Consider the following 5,348-nt stretch of genomic DNA (forward strand, 5'->3'; position numbering starts at 1 on the left):
AGAAATAAGATATAAACAATGTGGTCAATATTAACTCATCAGTACTTAGGAAATCAGTATTTTCTTTGACTGAAATACATATGTAAATACAGCTTGATCATAAAATTAAATATTTTAAATTATTTACTGTATATATAAATAGTATAAATAAATTAAAAAATTCTCACAATTCATAATAGCAAAACTATACCGTGTACGAGCAATTAGGTTTCTAATCAACTGCATGTTTTCCAAACAAGTTAAAAACATTTCAGCTAATATTACATTATTTTATATAAATACAAGCTTTTTGTAGTCAGACTTATCAAATAATAAGAACACAATAATATCAAGTCTTCTGATAGGCTGAAACTTGGGTGATTCATTTTTTTTCTTTTCAGAAATATTCTTTTAAGCAAACTTCTTTATCTTGTGGTTCAGGTTCTTTAAAAAACTTTTGAGTTTCTCTTTGAAGTTGCTAAAATTCTGCTTTATAGTTTTACAAGCAAGCTGATGTTCCTTTAAAAAATAATGTTTGAATTATTTACTTAGCATAAAAGCAGCAAATCATCTTTTGTTCAATATTATTTGGTCTCGCTGTCTAAGAAACACTACAAATATACCCAATATTAAACACTTGCATAGGTCAATGCAGTTATGACGATACAAATCCGAAAGGGGGCAGTAAACAGTCAAAGGCTGAGCTATTCTGCTATACCAGTGCAAATCCAGAATAACTCCATTGATGCCAATAAAATAATTTGGCTTTCTACTAGCTTGACTGAGACCTGAGTCTGTCCTAGTGTCTGTCCAGATCTGTTCATTTTGCGTATTTCTGTAGCTCTTAGTTTTAAGACCACGGTAACTGTTGCATCTTTGATTGAGTCTGATTCTAGCTGGCCTTTAGAAAAGTGCACACTAAAGGATAAAAGCATAAGGAACTTTTTGTCTCCTATGTATACAGCTTGTCATGAACTAAACAGTGTTCTAGTCCCTGTGCTTAGTGGAGCACAGTGTGTGCATGTGTGGGGTGGGGAGCGGGTGCACGGTCTTTATTCCTTATGTGTTCCTGGTGCCTCAAATGTGTTTGAGTCTTGAACAGGAGACTGGGAGATTAAGCTAAAGTCCACACATGAGTCCACACATATACTCTTTGCTAAACAGAGAACTCTAGGAGGGATTCTGTACCCCTCCTGTTCATCCTAAGACTGTGCATTGTACCTTACTATGGCTAACTGGCTTTGTCTGTCCCTTAACAAGTCAAGTATTTTGCAGAAGTGACACAAATAAATCAAAACTGCAAATTAACAGTTGATTATTCCATTCATCCATTCTGTCTTTAGTGTGCACCTGCTTTCATTTATATATGGGTATTTCTCTAACTTCAAATAATCCACTCACGGTAGAGGGGAAAAAAGCCAACAAAACTTACTTTCAGATTGAGCTTTCCTTCCAATTCCTTCTCGATATACTTCAAGTTGCTGGGTAAGAGGCTGAGTTTTGTTGTATTCAAGTTGCTGGGTAAGAGGCTGAGAGTACGGTGGTTTGCTCTCACAGATTCAATAAACGTATTTAATGATTTAAGTATGCATTTCTCCTCCTGGAATAATAATCATTATTTACAACATGCTATATCATTTGTCTTCACAATGTAAATCTCTGAGTGGCACATGGTACAGCACTGGAATGTGACTACCTGGTACACCGTTCTAATTTAGGCCAACATTTTAAAAAGTGGCCTGTAATTTTGGGTCCCTGTATTATTGGGTGTCCAATTGGTAAACTTAATGGTGTGATGTTTTTCAGTGATACGAGCGTATGCAGTTCCCATGGGCTTGAGCTGAAATTGTAGGTCCTAAGCAGCTCTGATCATTGAGATCTACACGTATTAAGATGGGCATCTCCCAAATATGGAAGCACCTAAAATCAGAGGCCATTTAAAAAACAAATTGGGCCTGATTGTCTTTAAGGGGAAATGAAGGCGGAATTTGTCCCCGTGTTAGGACTATCTTGAACCATATTGTCTGTAGTCAGCTCAGAATTGTACTCAGAATTGAGTAGCTTTGTAACATGGGAGTTTATTTACGTGCCTTTTGTACTTATAAGGAGAGATTTTCAGTGGCATAAAGAGGAGTGAGCTGTTGACATTCAATGAGAGTTTGCTGCCTAACTCCCTCTTGGGCTTTCGATTATCTCCCTCATTAAGTAGCATAAAATTGGCCCAGGAAAGCTCTACACAAGTTCCCCCAGTCAGCTCAGCTCCTTGCATACCTCATATTACCATCATCTCTGGGTTCTCTGGAGTAACTGAGTATCTGTTTCACAGAGGAGAGTTTGGCCCATTGAAATAATGGAGTTTAAGTCAAAACAGAAATTGGTCCCTTATGAGTCTTCCGCTAGTAATTTTGAAACTATTAATACAATTATTCACTTAGTGTGAAATTCATCTTTCTCCAGAGGGATGCAGCACAAGTCTCACTTAAGGCATAAGATGAGGGTTTTAGTCATATGCCTTCATTGGCATATTGCCAGAGATGTGAATTTGCAGCCCAGTTTTGCCTTTCTTTTTGATAGCGCCTGACCCCACAAGAAGTTTTATTTGAATTAATAGGAGCACTTATAGAGTGAGGTCCTGACGCTGTAAAGATTCATGTGCATAGTTAGCTTTATGTGTACTGTGAGTATTCCCATTTAAGTCAATGGGCCTTCTCACTGTGCATAAAGGTAAGTATCTGGATGAATTTTTGCACAGTCGGCTCAATGTGGGGAAGGTGGCAGGATCAGGCACTTAAATCATATAGCCTCTCCAACAAAAAAAGTATCTTAACTACATTTGAAATCATAAAGCAAACATAAAATCTGGCACACTAACCAAAAATACATTTCAATTTCTTACCAATACGTTATCTGGTGTCTTTAAATGCTCCTGAAACTGATAAAGAAATAATGAAGTTAGTTACTGTAAACTTAAAGTTGCAACAAAAATTAGACAAATTAAACTGACTTTAAAAATCACTCTGGAACTAAGTTACCTGTGACTGCTCAATTTTGTCCACAAGTTCCAGAGTTTCCATAATTGCTTTTCCGAGTTCTCCTGTTGGTGCTGAGTTACAATATGATCCCAAGCTAAGCAAAATCAAAATCAAGGGCAGCATTGTGAAGATAGCTCTGTACTTCAACTTCTCAAACTGTGCCTGAGTGTGTTGTTCTTACTCTTATATACATGATGCTAAAGGAAATGATTAATATCTAACCACAAACACATAGAAAAGGAGGCGGGGGGAAGGAATTACCTGAAGAATGGAATCTCCTAGCTGTTTATCTGACTTTGAATCTACAGATTTTTTTAATGTAGATGTGTGTAGGTGTTTATCCTTTTTTTTATTTTATATCTGTTCCCTACTAAGCTTTTGTTTTGTTTTTAAATATTAACTGGGATAGCAGGAAAAGAAAAAGTACAATGATCCAAGGAAAAGAAAAGGAGGTCAATTCATATACTAGGGAAGCTTTACAATTTTACCTTTTCCTAATTAAGGCTTCTACCACATTTCCTGTCCCTGGCTTAGGGAATGCCATGAATACTGAAATGATATTATTACTCCCTACAAATAGCCTTTCTAAGAAGTTGGCTCCTATCTAGTATGAGAATTCTTGAACCCCACCGCCAGCCAATACTGGCACTCAGGAGAGGCACAAGTATTGACCATATTCTTGAGCGACTTCTGCCATTTAACTGATTACCCTGGGGGAACATGGACTCTGGAGAAGCACCCTTTTGCTGACTAGTGGCACAATATCACCTAGGGACTGTGCAATCCCATTCCAGTTGAGAAGGTGTATCAGAGTTACAGGCAAATAGCAACTGCAATTGGATTTTTTACCATGTACAGAGGTACATTAAATGTCTCAATTTTTTCATATTTTTAACCCCAACACGCTGTCTTTGCAGCAGTTGGAACACTTTCCTCTCGAACAACACTATAACCACTAATTACCAATTTCAGTGTGATCAACATGTTATAATCACCAAAACAGTGGACAATATTGTTAAAAATATTAAACTGAGAGACTGCATTTAGACTGGCAAGTTTTTCCGCAAAAGCAGCTGCTTTTGCGCAAAAACTTGCCAGCTGTCTACACTGGCCGCTTGAGTTTGCACAAAAGCACTGACGTTCTACTGTCCGAAATCAGTGCTTCTTGCGCAAATTCTTTGACGTTCCTGTTTGAGCAAAATCCCTTTTCCAGAAATGTTTTTGCGCAAAAGAGCCAGTGTAGACAGCTAAAAACTGTTTTGCGCAAAAAAGCCCCGATGACGAAAATGGTGATCGGGGCTTTCTTGTGCAAAACCACGTCTAGATTGGCACGGATGCTTTTCCGCAATAAGTGCTTTTGCAGAAAAGCGTCTGTGCCAATCTAGACGCTCTTTTCCACAAATGCTTTTAACGGAAAAACTTTTCCATTAAAAGCATTTGCGGAAAATCATGCCAGTCTAGACATAGCCAGAATGTTAGAAAAGATTCATCCAGAAATGTGGCTATGCATGAAGCAATAAAAACAGAGAAATCAGCCTTTTATGAGAATTACTGTCCTATCAGTGAAAATATACCTCAGAGTAGATGTTGAACACAACAGAATCCATGACAAAGAGCTATTAAATAGGGCCAGGTCTACACTATGGGAGAAAGTCGAAATAAGATATTCAACTCCAGTTATGTGACTAGCGTAGCTGGAGTTGACATTCCTTAACTTGAATTACTACGGCATCACCACTGCAGGAGGTCGAAAGGAGAAACTCTCCCATCAACTTCCCTTATTCTTCATGACCCGCTGGAGTACCAGAGTTGATGGGGAAATCAGATCAGCAGTTGATTTAGTGGGTCCTTACTAGACCCGCTAAATCGGACCCAGGCAGATCAATCTCCAGAGAGTTGATGTCTGGGTTAGTGAAGACAAGTGCTCGGTGTTTTCCCCATATACTAAGACTGAAGCATTTTGTATGTTGTTCATATGTAGAGCCAGTTAAGGAATGGAATTGCCTTTTTAAAAGGTTGAAATCATTTAGTCAATCAGTTCTGCTGTACATGGGACCTGCTTCAATGTCTTCTAACTTGGCTGTTCTTAGACTGGTCTATTTTAACAGTGAATTGTAAAGCAGAACTCCTCAGGAAAATCAGAACAATCTCTAAGGTCTTGTTTGGATACTAAGAGCCAGGTTGTGAGGTGTAGCTTAAGGGGCTGTAAGTTCCCCCTTTGCCCTTCTCTCCCTGAGTGACTGTGCAGGACTTATCTGAATCATGAATGTAAATACAGGAGGGGAGCAGGCACTGTGTTGCCATTACTCCATGGATCTGAGGTGGTACCGCGAGGAG

General features: G+C 38.4%; 1 long non-coding RNA gene across 1 annotated transcript; it reads right to left on the minus strand.

Annotated features, from left to right (window-relative positions):
• Nucleotides 1-1,418: 1,418 nt before the first annotated feature.
• Nucleotides 1,419-3,140, minus strand: LOC142818683 (uncharacterized). The gene is made up of 3 exons (XR_012896270.1): nucleotides 3,012-3,140; nucleotides 2,876-2,911; nucleotides 1,419-1,579 (listed from the first exon to the last, which is right to left on the minus strand). It is a non-coding gene; the product is annotated as an uncharacterized LOC142818683 (long non-coding RNA).
• Nucleotides 3,141-5,348: the final 2,208 nt, after the last annotated feature.

The sequence above is a fragment of the Pelodiscus sinensis genome, chromosome 17 (assembly GCF_049634645.1).
Source record: "Pelodiscus sinensis isolate JC-2024 chromosome 17, ASM4963464v1, whole genome shotgun sequence".
NCBI classification, from domain to species: Eukaryota; Metazoa; Chordata; order Testudines; family Trionychidae; genus Pelodiscus; species Pelodiscus sinensis.